This window comes from Helianthus annuus, chromosome 7, assembly GCF_002127325.2.
Source record: "Helianthus annuus cultivar XRQ/B chromosome 7, HanXRQr2.0-SUNRISE, whole genome shotgun sequence".
NCBI lineage: Eukaryota > Viridiplantae > Streptophyta > Magnoliopsida > Asterales > Asteraceae > Helianthus > Helianthus annuus.
The window spans coordinates 69,329,652-69,346,919 of record NC_035439.2 but is presented as its reverse complement, the minus strand read 5'-3'; positions in this window follow the sequence as shown (position 1 = coordinate 69,346,919).

Below are 17,268 nucleotides of genomic sequence, written 5' to 3'. Positions count from 1 at the left end.
ATTAAAGCAAATACATCACTAGTACTGGGAATAGAAGAATTCATAGCAGAAGAAGATAGAGGTTTAGAGAAAGTGGGAGTTGATCTCTTCTCAGTATTTTTCTGAGATCCTGCCGGTGGAGGAGGCAAGGTGATCTGTGATGAGGTGACTACAGACATTGCCGTGGACGTGTTCTTCAATGATGAAGCCATGTAACTCTTTCAAAATGATTTCGAACAAAAGATTTTCTTATGAATGAAGCACCAATTGCCCCACGGTGGGCGCCAAACTGTTTTGGTCAAAAATCACACAAGGATAATGTAACCAAACTTTACGTAAACGGGGTATGATGCTTGGTTAATTATGAAAGTAAAGGATCACTTCTGTGATAAAGATGCAAAGACACAATGATTTATACGAGGAAAAAGCCCTTGATCAATGGATGATCTCCGGCATAAAAAACCTCGGGTGATGGCAACTACCGATCACCAACTTCAATATAATAAAAATGTAGTTACAACTTCGGATAGTAATGAGCTGAGTACAAGGATCACTGAGTGTCTAAGTGTTTGAGAGTTGTGTCGTATGTCGTGTGTCGTGTGTGTTCTTCCGAATGAGGAAGAGTGGTATTTATACAAGTGTAGGTGACTTATTTTAGGTAAAAGGACTAATTATCAGCTCATTACCCCTTTAGAAATAAAGACAATCTAGCCTAAATTGCTGCCCATGAATCAAGCCATGTTTCCATATCCTGTGCAACGTCCTTCTTCAATTAAGCTCTTGCCATATTTGTGAAGACGCGTCCCTGGATCATGATGTCTAGAGCATATCCTGCTAGATGGTCCTGCAAAACAATATTGTATTAAGCGGAAGTGGCCGTTAGTATGAGGATCACCATAATGTCCCATGATCCTGATCCTGGAGTCCTGCCGAGGATCACTGTCTGCCAAAGAAATAAGGATCACTGGTTAGGATCATGTGTAAGGATCACCTATAATAAAAATCCAGCCCTAACAATCCTTATATCAAAAGAAAGGTTCTCTGGTGATCCTCCCTAGGATCCTTCATCCTACCATAGGTAGCCCACGTCTTGGGTAGATCCTTCCCATCTGGGGTAGAATCTCTCCTCACAAAGAAGAAGCGCCGCTTCCAGTTGGTGTCATTCTTGGTGGCCTTGAAGATTAGATGCTCCTCCCCAGGTTTTCGTTTGAATAAATAGCGATGGGAACCAAAGGTGGTCAGGTCATATAGTTCTCCTAACTCAGCCATGCCTAAATCTATCCCCTCCTGCTCGATGATCCTTTCAAGGGTATATAAGACCCTCCAGATCATCGGCATAGCTTGGATGTAGGATATGCCGGCCAGGGAGAAGAAGGATTGGGTGAAAGCTGGGAAAGGATACGTGTAACCTATGGCAAACGGGGTCACAGGGAAGGCAACCCATGAATCAGAAGTATGATCGCTCAGGGCAGAAGGATCATAGGGTTTGAACACGGTGTTTGCAGGAAAACAGTACCGGACCCTGTCAATTTGAGGATCGGTGAAGATACAGCGTTCTTTAGCAGAGTCTATGATGATCCCTTGACTCTTGAAGGGGCTTTCCTTCCGGTGATCTTTAGCAGGGGAATTCCGAAGCATCATTTTGAACGGAATAGTAAAAAGAAAGAAAAACAGAGCAAGCAAAGAGAGAAGATGAAGGGGAGAATACCTGGTTAATCTTCTGAATACGGTTATAAAGGGAGTAGCTTTGAATTTAAATGCATTCGATCATATCTCTATCTCTATTTATAATCATGATTTTGCAGGAATGTCACTTCTGTGACGTCACGACGCAACGGCTAGTTAGAAATTAACGGCTATAAATCCGTTAAGTTTGTTGCAGATAAGATCAAGAAAACATAATTCGTTACTTTTACATTACACTCCTTATATTTTGGGGGCAATTGTTAGCGGAGGATTTTCTAACAATCAGTGATCCTTGCTTATTATCCTGACAAGTGATCCTTACTTCTGCGACAGATAGTGATCCTCAGAAGAGCTTCAGGATCAGGATCATGGATCACCTTAAGGATCCTCATACGAACGATTGGTTGTTTGTATTTCGTATTATTTTGCAGGAGTATTGAACTTGACTTGGTCTTGGCAACGTTACTATGGAATATTCCCCAAGTATTTCGCACACATTTGAACGAAAATGGACGTTGTGGAGAACGTGGGAGAATTGCATGAAAGTCGGGCAGTTAGTTAGCTTAGTTTAGCTTTCATATTTAAAGGGGTGACGAGCTAAAATTAGAACACTTAGCCATTTTTTGCTTACACACACTCTCATACAATTGCAGCCACAAAGCTCTCAGCAAATACTTAGCATTTCTCACACTTTTACACGTTTTAGCATAGTGATCCTTGTACTTAGCTCGTCACTATCCGAAGTTGTAAACTTTAATTGATTTATTTGAGCTTGGTGATCGGTAGTTTCCATCACCCGAGGTTTTTTATGCCGGGGATCATTCATTGATCAAGGGCTCTTTCCTCGTATAAATCCTTGTGTTGCTCGTGCAATTTATATCATAGTGATCCTTATCATAATTCTTCATTTCAAGCATCATTCCCCGTAACTTGGGGTTTGGTTGCATTATCCTAGCATGATTTTTAACCAAAACATCAATACCAAGTTTATGAGTGATAATATCCTTAGATATACCTGTCATATCCTCATGTTTCCATGCAAAGGTAGTTCTTCTCCTTTTGAGGAAGGATATGAGGTCTTCCTTCATTTTGCCAAGGATCCCTGATCCGACGTAAACTTTTGATTCAGGATCACCAGGATCCATGAGGATCTCTACTACATCCTGCTCTCTTGCCTCCAAGACATCCCTTGGAGGATACTTTGATTGCTATTGCTCCCTTGACTTCGAGGCTGGTTTCATCGATGAAGTGTAACAGTTCTTAGCTTCCTGCTGATCACTATCGATCTTCACTATTCCCAGGGGCTAGGGAGCTTCACACATTGATGGTAGGTGGATGGGACTACCTTCATATCGTGTATCCAGGGCCTGCCAAGGATAACATTACAACAAGATAAACAGTCAATAACACAAAATTTTTGATAATTATGTAATCCTTCAACATAAATTGGGAGTTTGATGTCCCCCAGAGTATTCTTAGTCTCGCCACTGAATCCCACGAGCACAGAGGATCTCGGTATGATATCTGATTCCGGGATACCCATCTTCTTTAGAACATTAAGCTGGATAATGTTCACTGAACTTCCTCCGTCTATAAGGATCCTGCGGACAAAATGGTTAGAAATAAAAAGAGTGATAACCAAACCATCGTGATGAGGATCCTGGATATCAACACGATCATCCTCATCAAAGGTTATGACTTTCCCTTCGGAGACACTGGATGTTCGGACAGGCCTGTCTCCATTATCCATCTTGGTTTCCTTTGCATGTCTTTTAGCTGCTGAGAAGGATGTGCCACAAATGTCTGATCCTCCAGAAATAAAGTTTATTACTTGTGCATCTGCTGGAGGGGCTGGAGCTTTCTCAGGGATCCTTTCAGGATCCTGAGTCCTTGACTTTTTTCTACCCAATAATTCTTTTAGGTGCCCATTGCTCAATAAGTATCCAATTTCTTTTCTCAATGCAATGCATTCTTCTGTGAGATGCCCAAAATCTTCATGGTATGCACACCACTTTGATTTATCTTTAGTTGCAGTTGGTCTGTCATTTTTTCTGGGCCATCTAGCTTTATCACCTAAATTCTGCATCGCAAGGATTAGTTCATTGTTATCAACAGAAAAACAATATTCAGAAATTGGAGGATAATCCTCATCATCCTCTTCTTGATCAACAGCATGCACGTTCTGGTTATCAGACTTGTTATAGGATCTGAACTTGTTGTTCTTGAATGAGGATCCTTGCTTCTCTTGTTTTGAGGATCCTGCTAATCTCTCCTGGATCCTTTTGTCATCCTCTAGCCAGATGAACCTGAGTGCCCGGGTTCTTACCTCATCTAGGTTCCTGCATGGTGTCATAACAAGATCATCATAGAACAATGAGTCCCTAAGTAATCCCATTTTAAAGGCCTCAACAGCCGTGGCTATATCCAGGTTGGGAATGTCTAAGGATTCTTTACTAAATTTGGTAATGTAATCCCTTAATGATTCATTATGACCCTGGGTTATCCTATATAAATCACTAGTTAAGCGTTCAAATTTTCTACTACAAGAAAACTGACTATTAAATAGGTTAACTAGGTTAGCAAATGAGGTAATAGAGTAGGGGGAAGACTTAGCAGCCATTTGAGAGCTGATCCAGTAAGAGTGGATCCAAATCCTTTGCACAGACATGCTTCCTTTAACCTTTCTGGGAGTGGATTAATCTCCATCCTCTCCCTGTATTGTGCTACGTGTTCTTCAGGATCCGTTGAACCATCATATAACTTCATGGTTGGCACGTGGAACCTCTTGGGTATCTCAGCATCGCAGATTGGTGGTGAAAAACGAGATATCTTATGGATCCCATCTGCCATTTCCGGGATAGGTTTGACCACTCCTGGAACACTTGATATCATATCCTTTAACTTTTGCAATTCTCTGGCCATCGCATGGTTGATACCTGTATCCTGCATGAATCCATGGTTAGTGGTAAGAGAATTATTGAAAGTGTTACCTCCCACCGGGTTCGAATTAGGAACACCGGATGTGAACCCATATTGTTGAGACTCTGGGATGATCGAAGGACCAGTAGAAGCAATGGTCTGCATCGGAATAAAATCTCCCTGATGGACATCTGAACTTCCTGTTTGCAAACTCCTTAAGGATCCCGGCATCTGGAAGGATCCTTGAAACTGGGATGATCCCGGAACAAAGGAGGATCCTTGAACCTGGGATGATCATGGAACAAAGGAGGATCCTTGAACCTGGGATGATCCTAGAACAAAGGAGGATCCTTGAACCTGGGATGATCCTGGAACAAAGGAGGATCCTTGAACCTGGGATGATCCTGGAAACGGCCAGAACCCCTGAATCTGCTGTGCTCCTGAGTATCCTCCTGAACTCGTGAAGGATCCCATATGCTGAGGATAGGATCCTGTCGGCTGGAAATATGAACCTGATGCCTGAGTCATTGTTGTTGATCCGTAGTGCACTCCTTTTGGTCCTCCCACGTATTGCACATCTGGAGCCACTGAAAGCTGAGAAGTTATCACCAGAGTGTCAAAATTCAGAGATCTGGGCACCAGTGGGGAATGACCCTCTGCCGATTTCTTTTGTTTCTTGAGATCTCTGATTTCTTTGAGAATCCTTTCGTTGGTCTTATCCTGCTGCTGTATATGTTCCTTCATCTGCAAAATCAAAGTAAACATGTCACCAGTAGTAGGAGTATAAGAAGCAGAAGAAGTTGGATGTTTTGAGAAAATAGGAGTTCGTTTCTTCTCAGCATTTTTCTGAGATCCAGCAGGTGGTGGAGGCAAAGGTGGAATGCCCTGAGATGAGTTGACCGCAGACATTGCAGTAGAAGTATTCTTTGATGATGAAGCCATATACTTGAATGCAATGAACCGGAATGATCACAAACAGAAAAACTTCCTAGGAATGAAGCACCAATTGCCCCACGGTGGGCGCCAAACTGTTTTGGTCAAAAATCTGATGAGGAAAATGTAACCAAACTCTTAGTTACGGGGTATGATGCTTGAAATGAGGCACAATGATAAGGATCACTTAGAGGTAATTTGCACAATTGACACAAAGATTTATACGAGGAAAAAGCCCTTGATCAATGAATGATCTCCGGCATAAAAAACCTCGGGTGATGGAAACTACCGATCACCAAGTTCAAATTAACCAACAAATGTTTACAACTTCGGATAGTAACGAGCTAGGTACAAGGATCACTATGGTATATCGTGCAAAAATGTGTGAAAACTGCTAAGTGTTCTGCTGTATGCTTGAGAGTGCAATTGTACGAGTGTGTGTAGCTAAAATTAGCCAAGTGTTCTAACTATAGCTCGTTACCCCTTTAAAAATAGAAGTTAACTACGCTAACAAACTATCCGAAATTCGTGCCATGCTCCCACGTTCTCCACAACGTCCCTTCTCAGTCAAACGTGTGCGAAATAGCCGTGGAATATTCCATAGTAACGTTGCTAAGACTAGGTCCAAGTTGCAACTCCTGCAAAACAATACGAAATTCAAAGAGAACAATCGTTAGTATAAGGATCCTCAGGGTGATCCATGATCCTGATCCTAAAGCACTTCTGAGGATCACTATCTGTCACAGAAGTAAGGATCACTAATAGGATAACAAGTGAGGATCACGGGCTATTAGAAAATCCTTCCCTAACAATTTACTTTATATATTGTTCAATATGATTGGTGGCTTTATCTTGGTCAGTCACGCCTCCAGGCGGTGATACTCCGCGGGTGGATTTTGAGGGTGTAACAGCTGGGGGATTAAGATGATAACATCAACACCAGTCCACCCACAAGCTAATGGTCAAGCAGAATCATCCAACAAGATCATCATCAACAACTTGAAGAAGAAGCTTGGATCCAAGAAAGGGAAATGGGCAGAAGAACTACCTTATGTACTATGGGCTGATAGAACAACCCCCAAGAATGCTACTGGCCAGGCTCCATTTTCTTTAGTGTTTGGAGCAGAAACAGTGATCCCTACAGAGATGGTGGTTCCTACTGCTAGAACAAGCATCCGTGATCCTGAAGGAAATGCTGAAAACTTGGTTCAAGAACTGGATACCATAGAAGAACTCAAGGATTTGGCAAGGATAAGAATGGCTAGTTATCAACAAAGGATGGCTGGAGCTTATAACAAGAATGTCAGGATCAGGAAGTTTTAAGTTGGTGATATGGTGTTGAGGAAAGTATTCCAAAATACCACCAATCATGCTGATGGCAAGTTAGCACCAAAGTGGGAAGGTCCCTACCTTATTGAAGCTGAGGCAGGAAAGGGGGCATAACAGTTATTAACAATAGAAGGAGATTTGCTACCAAGAGCTTGGAATGTTGTCCACCTAAAGAGATACTTCATGTAATAAGGATCCAGGATCCTCAATTGTTTTCGTATCCGATGTCCATGAAGGATCCTCAGTGGATAGATGATCCTCACTCTAGTAATGATCTAACCTCAATTTATCCACTTCTTTGATTAACTTATTTACAAGGAGAAGGATTATGGATCCTTTATCCTTCTTTCACTTAGTTTTGAGTTTTGCAGAAGATTCATATATCCTTGAAAAAGGATTGAGTATCCACAGAAGTCTTGAAAGTTATATGGGCTTGTCCCCGGCTTTTTGGGCCTGTCCCCAGTTTCTCCAGTAGCTCACGATGATCCTGGTGCAGTTCAAGGCAATGGGACCAGTACCCGCTTTAGGGGCTGACAATTTCATTGTACTGGCTGTATTCAGGATCCTACGCATAATGGTAGACATACCATACATCCGTTCCTAAGGTTTCTAACGTTTTCACGTTAGCTAAGGTTTTGGCATTTTCATGTCACTAAGTTTGGATAGTCGCCAGTGAGGGCCATACTCCAGTTTACACAAGATCCTTTGGGCTTGTCCCTAGTTTTTTGGGCTTGTCCCCAGTTTTTTGGGCTTGTCCCCAGATTTTTGGGCTTGTCCCCAGTATATTGGGCTTGTCCCCAGAATTGTTGGGCTTGTTCCCAGTTGCTAACTCTTCTCTTATATTGGCTTAGTCCCAAGTTATGTCCTATTTCAGGTTTTTGAAGCTAAACAGCTAAGGATCCTTGATCCTAACCTTTTATTAAGGTTTGTCTTTTGGTTATCCTGATTGTAAATATTAAAGGTTTAGGATCCTAACTTGGATTCTCAGGTATGATCCTTAATCACTTTAATTTTATTCTTTATTTACCTAAGTGACCCTTATTCTTTGACAACAGCTTAAATGATCCTTAACTTAGTTCACTTTTTGAATTTTTCGATTATAGGATATTTGATCCTTGATCATATCCTAAACTTTTTGACATGATCTACTAAACTTTTGTTCTCAATCTATGAATTCAAACAAAGTGTACCATAACAACTGGAAGGTAAAATATTCACAAATATAACAACACATGAAATAGCCAAAATATTAAGGTTTTATTTATTTATCAAAAGTTAACCCTTAAAAGGTTGTCAAAATTGCCAACCCAAGTTTCTACCAGTAAAACGTGGCCCGTCCACTTGGGTTGGCAAAGGGTGTCCATATTAACGAGGTCTAAGTGCGGGAATAAAGAAAAATGGCAGGATCACAATGGCTTCATCCCCCAAACAGAGGATCCCTCCACCATTTGTAATCCTACCTATTGTTTGAAGGATCCGTGATCCTTAAACCTAATTACTATTGTTTAAGTACAGACCAACCATTGTTCTAAAAACATCATCAAACATTCCAAAAACTACCAAACCATAAAAAATGGGCTCCGGCCGCGTCTAGATAAATCCATCATCGCCCATTGTTGCAGCCTACACCTTCGCTGCATCACCATCACCTCCAGCCCCTGCATCACCAGCCTGATCCTTCGCCCCGCTGCCGCTTGCCTCGATTTCTAGAACCTATTCAGTCTCCTCTTCATCCTCCAGTGCAGCTAGCTTGGCCTTCCAGCCTTCTTGGTCCCAGGCAGTCCTATCGAAGTTGGGATCCTCAGCTTCTTTGGCCATCTGCAGTTTGATCTTGAGCATAGCAATGGCGGCAGAAAGCTTAGCATCCTCCATCACTTCAGCCTTCTCATGATCAGCATTGATGTGGGCCATGACTAGCTGCTTTTTCACCAAGTTAAGCTCCTTCTCGAGGGTAGAGATGGTCTCATCCTTTGCCAAGAAGATCTTCTGAAAGTCCAAGGTGGTGTTTGTTTTTTTCAAGAAGAGCTTCCTGGCCTCTTCTGTCTGCACCGTGCAGACGCGGGAAGAGGTTTAGCCTCAGAAGAGTGTTTTTTTTTTTTTGAGAAGTGCTTTTTACCTCTCCCCAGCCTCTTTCTGAGGAAGAGATAAACCATAAGCTTCTTGGAGCAGACGTTTACCTCTTCTTGGCACCACCTCCTCTGCCACCACCTTCACCTCTGACACCACCTCCACCTCCGACACCCCTGCTCCGCCACCACCTCCACTCCGCCACCACCTCCACCACCTCCACCTCCGCCATCCACTCCGACACCCCTGCTCCGACACCCTGAAACAAACCACCTGCTCCGCCACCACCTCCACCTCCGCCATCCACTCCGACACCCCTGCTCCGACACCCTGAAACAAAACCCCCAAATCGTTCACAACATCATCGATCTGAAACAAACCCCCAAATCGTTCACATCATCATCGATCTGAAACAAAACCCCCCAAATCGATCTGCAACATCATCATCATCATCGATCTGCATCATCATCATCATCATCGATCTGTGGTGGCTGTGGTGTAGTGGTGACGGTGGTGGCTGTGGTGTAGTGGTGACGGTGGTGGCTGTGGTGTAGTGGTGACGGTGGTGAAGTGGTGGCGGTGGTGACGGTGGTGATGGCGGTGGTGAAGTGGTGGCGGTGGTGAAGTGGTGGCGGAGGTGGTGCAGATTGTAGAGTGAGAGTAGAGAGAGATCAGTGTAGTATGTGATGTTGTGTGTGTTTTAAACCTAGAAGAGGTTTTATATAAAAAAAACAAACCCTCTTCTCCTTGCAGACTGCAGACATTTGGTCCACCTCTTCTCCTGCAGATGTTTGCAGATGTGGCCTGCAGCAGAAGAGGTTTTCCTGCAGAAAAAACAAACAGCACCCAAGTGCTTCTGCTCAGCCTCTTCAGTGTACGAGTCAAATAGCATCTGGATCTCAATAAATTTCTGCAGAAAAGAATGGCACAATTTAGGATCCGTTATCCTCAAATGGGCAGGATAGAATTAAGGACCAGGGATCCTTACCTTAGAGAAGTATTCTTCAAACTGATGTCGGATGAGGGGCAGGCCTTCAAGATCGTCAGCGGTCTTCCTCTTCTTTCCGCCCTTGCCCTTGGAGGTGACAGGCTTAGGAATTGGGACGATAGGGCTGGTAGCAGTTCGTTTCTTGCCGGACCGGGCAGTGACAGCATCAAGATCACTGACACTGAAGCGAGAGGCTGATTTCGAGGACTTTCCAGCACCTACAAATGGCAAACAACAGATAAGTATCCTTAACTTATATCTATTTAATCATACATAAATATAAACACTTACTTGACATGGTCACTAAACCGGAGGATACTTCTTGTGAATCATTTGTGTTTGCCTGGAATGATCTAACTGCAGGATCAAGTCTCCAAAAGGTAGCGATCCTTTCTTTTGTTGCAGGTGACTGAATGAGATGAGAGACTGAGATAGCTGCATAAAAAGACAGAAAAGGATCAGTTATCCTCAACAAAAACAGAGTCATCCTATGATCCTTCTATAAGGATCCTATATCCTACCATGGGTGGTCCACTCTTTGGGGAGATCTTTCCCGTCTGGAATAGAATCTCTCCTAACAAAGAAGAAGCGATTTTTCCAGTGGGTATCATTCTTTGTGGTTTTAAGGATTGGATGAGGATCACCAGGCTTATGTTTGAACAAGTAACGGTGTGAACCATGGCTCATAAGATTGTACAGCTCAGCCAGTTCCGACATTCCTATCTCTATACCTTCCTGCTCTATGATGTTCTCTAAGGTATGCAAAACCCTCCACATCATCGGCATGGCCTGGATATAGCACATACCGGTGAGTGCAAAGAAGGATTGGGTAAAGGCAGGGAAATGATAGGAGAATCCTATCAGGAATGGGGTGGCCGGAAAAGCAACCCAAGGGTCGGAGACATAGTCGCTTTTCGCAGAGGAATCGAAGGGCTTGAAAACGGTATCCCCCGGAAAACAGTGGCGAATCCGATCAATCTCTGGGTCGGTGAAGCGGCAGAGCTCAGATGAGGGGTTTTTGATGATCCCTTGGCTTTTCAAAGAATCATCCTTCTTTGGATCCTTGGCTGGTGAGGATCGAAGAACCATCTTTGCCATGGGTGGTGATAAAAAAGGAAGAACAGAGTAAGAAGATGAAGTGAGAAGGAGAAGAGAGATATCTGATCGATCTTTAAATGAGGATTTAAAGGGAAGTAACGCACGAATTTAAATGCCTATCGATCCTTATCTCTCATCTCAAATTTATAATGATGGTTTTGCAGGATGTCATGTCGCTGACGTATGATCTGCAACGACTAGTTCAAGTTTAACGGCTATATATCCGTTAGTTAGTTCGTTAGAGATAAGATCAAAAATATGACTCATTAAGTTGTATTTTACTCCACATATTTTGGGGGCAATAGTTAGGGGTGGATTCTCTAAGCCTAAGAATCACGGATCCTCAAGTGCAGCCAAGATCACAGATCCTCAATTTTGTTTGAATTAAGGATCCTCAGAAGACGTTGCAGAATTAAGGATCCAGGATCCTCATTTTTATCTTAACACTAACGGTTATTTCCATTGTATTTGAGCTTGTTTTGCAGGAGCATTCGAATGGGACTTGGTCTTTCCGAGATTCCAGGGGAATATACCTTACAATTCCACACGTGCATAGCCTTCATGAACGTTATGGAGATCGTGGGAAGCTAGCACCCTTTGCGGATTGTTAGTTAGCTAGTTTATTTCTATTTTTATAAGGGGATAACAAGCTTGAATTAGAACAGTTAGCAAAAACACACACTCGAAATAGCTCTCAACAGTTCATTGGCGATTTCATACACATTGCACACTAATGATACTTGTAACAAGCTTGTTATCATCCCGAGTTGTAAAGATCATTTGATTAATTATAGTTGGTGATCGGTAGTTTCCATCACCCGAGGTTTTTTATGCTGGAGATCATCTCTTGATCAAGGGCTTTTTCCTCGTATAAATCCTTGTGTCACTTGTTCATTTTGTTTACAAGTTGTTCATACATTCGTAATTCAATTCAAGCATCACACCTCACAAAAGAAGATTTTCTTGCATTATCCTAGTCTGATTTTTGACCAAAACAACAATATAGTAACAAATTTTGTATACAAAACCCCAACATACCGACGATAATTGTAGAATACAAATACTCAATCACTGTTTAATATAATGTTAATTATTTAAGGTTTTGTAAAAACAGTTTGGAAAGAAAGGAGATTACTCACATTGTTGTCTTAGGGTTTTCCTTAAGGATTTCCTGGTGATTATCTATTAATTACATAATGCACACGCGTTAGTATAATAACCCAATATTTACATTAGTAATGCCCTCCCCGAGATGGCATTCCAACGACTATGTCGGGCAGAACCACGACAGTCGTTACGGAACCCTAGATCAATCGGGCAGCGTATCTAATACGTAAGCGGGGGTTATGATACTTACAACGAGGCAGAACTTCGTTATTTAGGGGGGTATTATGCTCGGGTATAATGTATACTACGTAGAAATTGAGAGAGAATTCGAAAAGTTGAGCGAGTTGGACTGAAGGCCGATCAAAGCAATTTATAGGGCTTGTCTGACGATCTCTCGCGCCCCGCGACGGAGACAAGGACGTCCGTCGCGCCCCGCGAGCCAGGGGTGTAGGCCTTAGCTTTGCTGAGTGGGCCTTGTAGCTTCGACACGCTTGTGCCACGTGGCGGCACCGGGTGAGGGCGGGTGGCCAGGCGCTCGCGCCTCGCGACAGCCCTTAAGGGCTCTGTCGCGCCCTGCCAGGAACCATAAATTTTTGTTTTTATTTTATTTTTAATTATATATGGTATTTTGGGCTCGGTTTTCGCATACGGGTGTATTTTAGGACGTATAGGGGCACTTTAAATATATTGGGATGTCGGAATAAATTTTGGAGGGTTGTTATTGTTTTGGTTAAAAATCTAATGAGTATAATGCAACCAAACTCTTAGTTACGGGGAATGATGCTTGAAATGAAGAACAATAATAAGGATCACTTCGACGTAAATTGCACAAACAACACAAGGATTTATACGAGGAAAAAGCCCTTGATCAATGAATGATCTCCGGCATAAAAAACCTCGGGTGATGGACACTACCGATCACCAAGCTCAAATAAATCAATAAAAGTTTACAACTTCGAATAGTGACGAGCTAAGTACAAGGATCACTATGGTTAATCGTGTAAAAGTGTGAGAATTGTTAACTGTTTGTTGAGAGCTTTGAGACTGCAATTGTACGAGAGTGTGTGTGTAACCGAAAATGGCTAAGTGTTCTAATTTTAGCTCGTCACCCCTTTAAAAATGAAAGCTAACTAAGCTAACTAATTGTCCGACTTTTGTGCCATGCTCCCACGTTCTCCACAACGTCCATTTCTATTCAAATGTGTGCGAAATACCCGTGGAATATTCCATAGTAACGTTGCCAAGACCAAGTCAAGCTCAATACTCCTGCAAAACAATACGAAACACAAACAGCCAATCGTTAGTATGAGGATCCTTAGGGTGATCCATGATCCTGATCCTGAAGCTCTTCTGAGGATCACTATCTGTCACAGAAGTAAGGATCACTAATTAGGATAGCAAATAAGGATCACTAATTGTTAGAAAATCCTCCCCTAACAATTGCCCCCAAAATATAAGGAGTAAAATGTAAAATTAACGAGTTATGTTTTCTTGATCTTATCTGCAACAAACTCAACGGATTTATAGCCGTTAATATCGAACTATCCGTTGCATTATGACGTCACAGAAGTGACACCCCTGCAGAATCATCATTATAAATAGGAGATAGGATATGATCGTATGCATTTAAATTCCAGAGCTACTCCCTTTATAACCGCATTCAGAAGATCAAACAGGTATTCTCCCCTTCATCTTCTCTCTTTGCTTGCTCTGTTTTTCTTTCCTTTCAATTATTCTACCAAAATGTTGCTCCGAAACTCCCCTTCCAAGGATCACACGAAGAACAGCCCGCTAAAAAGCCAAGGAATCATTGAAGATTCCATTAAAGAACGATGTTGCTTCTCTGATCCACAAATCGATAGGATCCGCTACTGCTTCCCGGCGAACACGGTGTTCAAATCCTTTGATCCCAACACCCTTAGCGATCACATTTCTGATAACTGGGTTGCGTTTCCTGTTACCCCGTTTACCATAGGTTACACATATCCCTTTCCAGCTTTCACCCAATCCTTCTTTTCCCTGACCGGCATATCTTACATCCAAGCCATGCCGAGGGTTTTACATACCCTTGAAAGGATCATCGAGCAGGAGGGGATAGATTTAGGCATGGCTGAGTTGGGAGAACTGTATGATCTTACCACCTTTGGTTCCCATCGTTATCTGTTCAAACGAAAACCTAGGGAGGAGCATCCGATCTTCAAGGCTACCAAAAACGATACCAACTGGAAGCGGCGCTTCTTTTTTGTCAGGAGAGATTCTATCCCTGACGGGAAGGATCTACCCAAAAAGTGGGCTACCCATGGTAGGATGGAGGATCCTGAGAAGGATCACCAGAGAACTTTATAATATGAGGATCACTGATATTGTTTTGCTTTCTTGTTGTGCAGTTATCTCCGTTTCACATCTCAGATTGACTCCTGCTGCTAAAGAGAGACTCTTGGCCTTCAAGAGACTTGACCCTGAAACAAGAACTTTCAAGACTACCACCCAAGATTCTCATGAAGTATCCTCTGGTTCTATCACGATGTCAAGTAAGTATCCTTGCTTAATAATTCAAATAAATAATGAAATATAAGTGAAATTAAGATACTTATCTTGTTTTGGTTGTGTAGGTGCTGGAAAATCCACCAAGTCTGCTTCAAAGTTCAGCGTCGCCGATCTCACCACCGTCAGATCCTCCAAGAGAAAAGCTCCTACCAGCCCGTCAGCCTCAATCCCCAAGGCACCCCTCAAAGGAAAGGGAGGCAAGAAGAGAAAGGCCTCCGAAGCTGAGGATTTGCAAGGTCTCCCCTTGATCCGCCAACAATTTCTGGACTACTTCAATGAGGTAAGGATCACCATCTCTGCCCCTATATCCTGCTGATATGAGGATCATATGGTCCTGACATTATCCTTTGTCTTCCTTGTAGAAATTTGCTGAGATTGAGACCTATGTTGGCCATATTGAGGATCAGGATAGCAAGATTGCTGATCTTCAACAAGTTGCAGTGCTGAAGGACCTCAAGATAGCTGATCTTCAGAAGGATCTCCAGAATTCCAGAAACGAAACGGCCAAGGTGTTGATCAACTTTGACTATGAGAGGCACGAGATCACCGAAGATGCCAAGGTCTCCGCCGCCATAGCAATGTACAAGACCCAGCTGCAAATGGCCATGGAAGCTCAGGATCCTGCTTTTGACAAGAGCACCTGGGATGTGGAGGGCTGGAAGGCAAGGCTGGCTGAACTGGAGGATGAAGAAGAGGCTGAAGAGATCCTGACCATTGAGGCTGGAGGCAAGGGTGAAGGTGGTGAAGCAAGTGGAGCCAGAGGTGGTGATGCAGCAAAGGTCTAGGCTGCAGGATTGGGCGATGAAGGAAACTTCTAGACATAGCCGGAGCCCAATTTTTTTTTTTTGTTTGATGGTAGTTTGTTTTGTTGAACAATGATGGTCTGTACTCTTGAACAATAGCTTTAGGTTTAAGGATTAAGGATCCTTCAGACAATAGGCAGGATTGCAAATGGTGGAGGGATCCTCTGTTTGGGGGATGAAACCATTGTGATCCTGCCGCCTTTATGTTCCTGCACAACTTTAAACCTATTATCATGGACACCCTTTACCTACCCCAGCGGACGGGCCACGTATTGCTGGTAGATGCTTGGGGTAGGTAATTTTGACAACCTTTAAGGGTTAGTCTTTTTGTTAATTAATAAAATCCTAATCTTTTGTCGCTTATCTTGTGTTGTTATCCTTTTAGTTCCTTTGATTCTCAATTGTTCTGGTATATACTTATTAAATCAGCAGTCTTAAATAAGTCAGATTGAAAACATTTAGGATATGATCCTTGATCAAATATCCTGTAGTTGAAAAATCCCAAAAGGTAGTATACATTTTAAGGATTACAAGATTAGTTGTCAAATTTCAAGGGTTACTCAAAGAAAAAATGAATAGAATTAAAAACAATTAAGGATCATACCTGAGGATCCAAGTTAGGATCCTAACCATAATCAGGATAACTATAAGATAAACCTTAGAGAGAAATAAGGATCAAGGATCCTTAGTTGTTTAACTTCAAAGACCTGAAATAGAGCATAACTTGGGACTAAGCCAATATAAGATAAGAGTTAGCAACTGGGGACAAGCCCAAGTATAACTGGGGACAAGCCCAAGGATAACTAGGGACAAGCCCAAGGATAACTGGGGACAAGCCCAAGGATCGTATGTAAACTGGAGTATGGCCCTAACTGGCGACTATCCAAACTTAGTGACATGATAATGCCAAAACCTTAGCTAACGTGAAAACGTTAGAAACCTTAGGAACGGATGTATGGTACGTCTACCATTGTACGTAGGATCCTAGGTATAGCCAGTACAATGGAATTATCAGCCCCTAAAGCGAGTACTGGTCCCAATGCCTTGAACTATACCAGGATCATCGTGCGCTACAGGCGGAACTGGGGTCAAGCCCAAATAACTGGGGTTAAACCCAAGGATCTGGATTACTTCTGTAGATAATCAACATTATGCTAAGAATACCTGAACTTTCAAAACTCAAAATCTTGTGAGAGAAGGATAAAGGACACATGATCCTTATCCTTGTATGAGAAAATAAGTAAATGAAATAGTTCAAGATTAGGACATTACCAGAGTAAGGATCATTGATACTTTAAGGATTCTTCAAGGATACCCCTAATGTAAGGATCATACGTGCCAGGAGGATCCTGCTCACATGAAATATTTCTTCAAATGGACAGCATTCCAAGCTCTTGGTAACAAATCACCTTCCATGGTCAGCAGTCTATATGCCCCCTTTCCTGCTTCAGCTTCAATCAAATAAGGGCCTTCCCATTTTGGTGCCAATTTTCCATCAGCAGGATTGGTGGTATTCTGAAATGCTTTCCTTAATACCATATCACCAATCTAAAATTTCCTGATCCTAACATTTTTGTTGTAAGCACCAGCCATTCTTTGTTGATAACTAGTCATCCTTATCCTAGCCAGATCCCTGATTTCCTCAATAGTATCCAGGTCTTGAGCCAGGTTCACATCATTTTCCTCAGGATCACGGGTACTTGTTCTAGCAGTTGGAACTACCATTTCTGTTGGGATCACTGATTCTGCCCCAAATACCAAAGAGAATGGTGTTTGACCAGTAGCATTCTTAGGGGTTGTCCTATCAGCCCA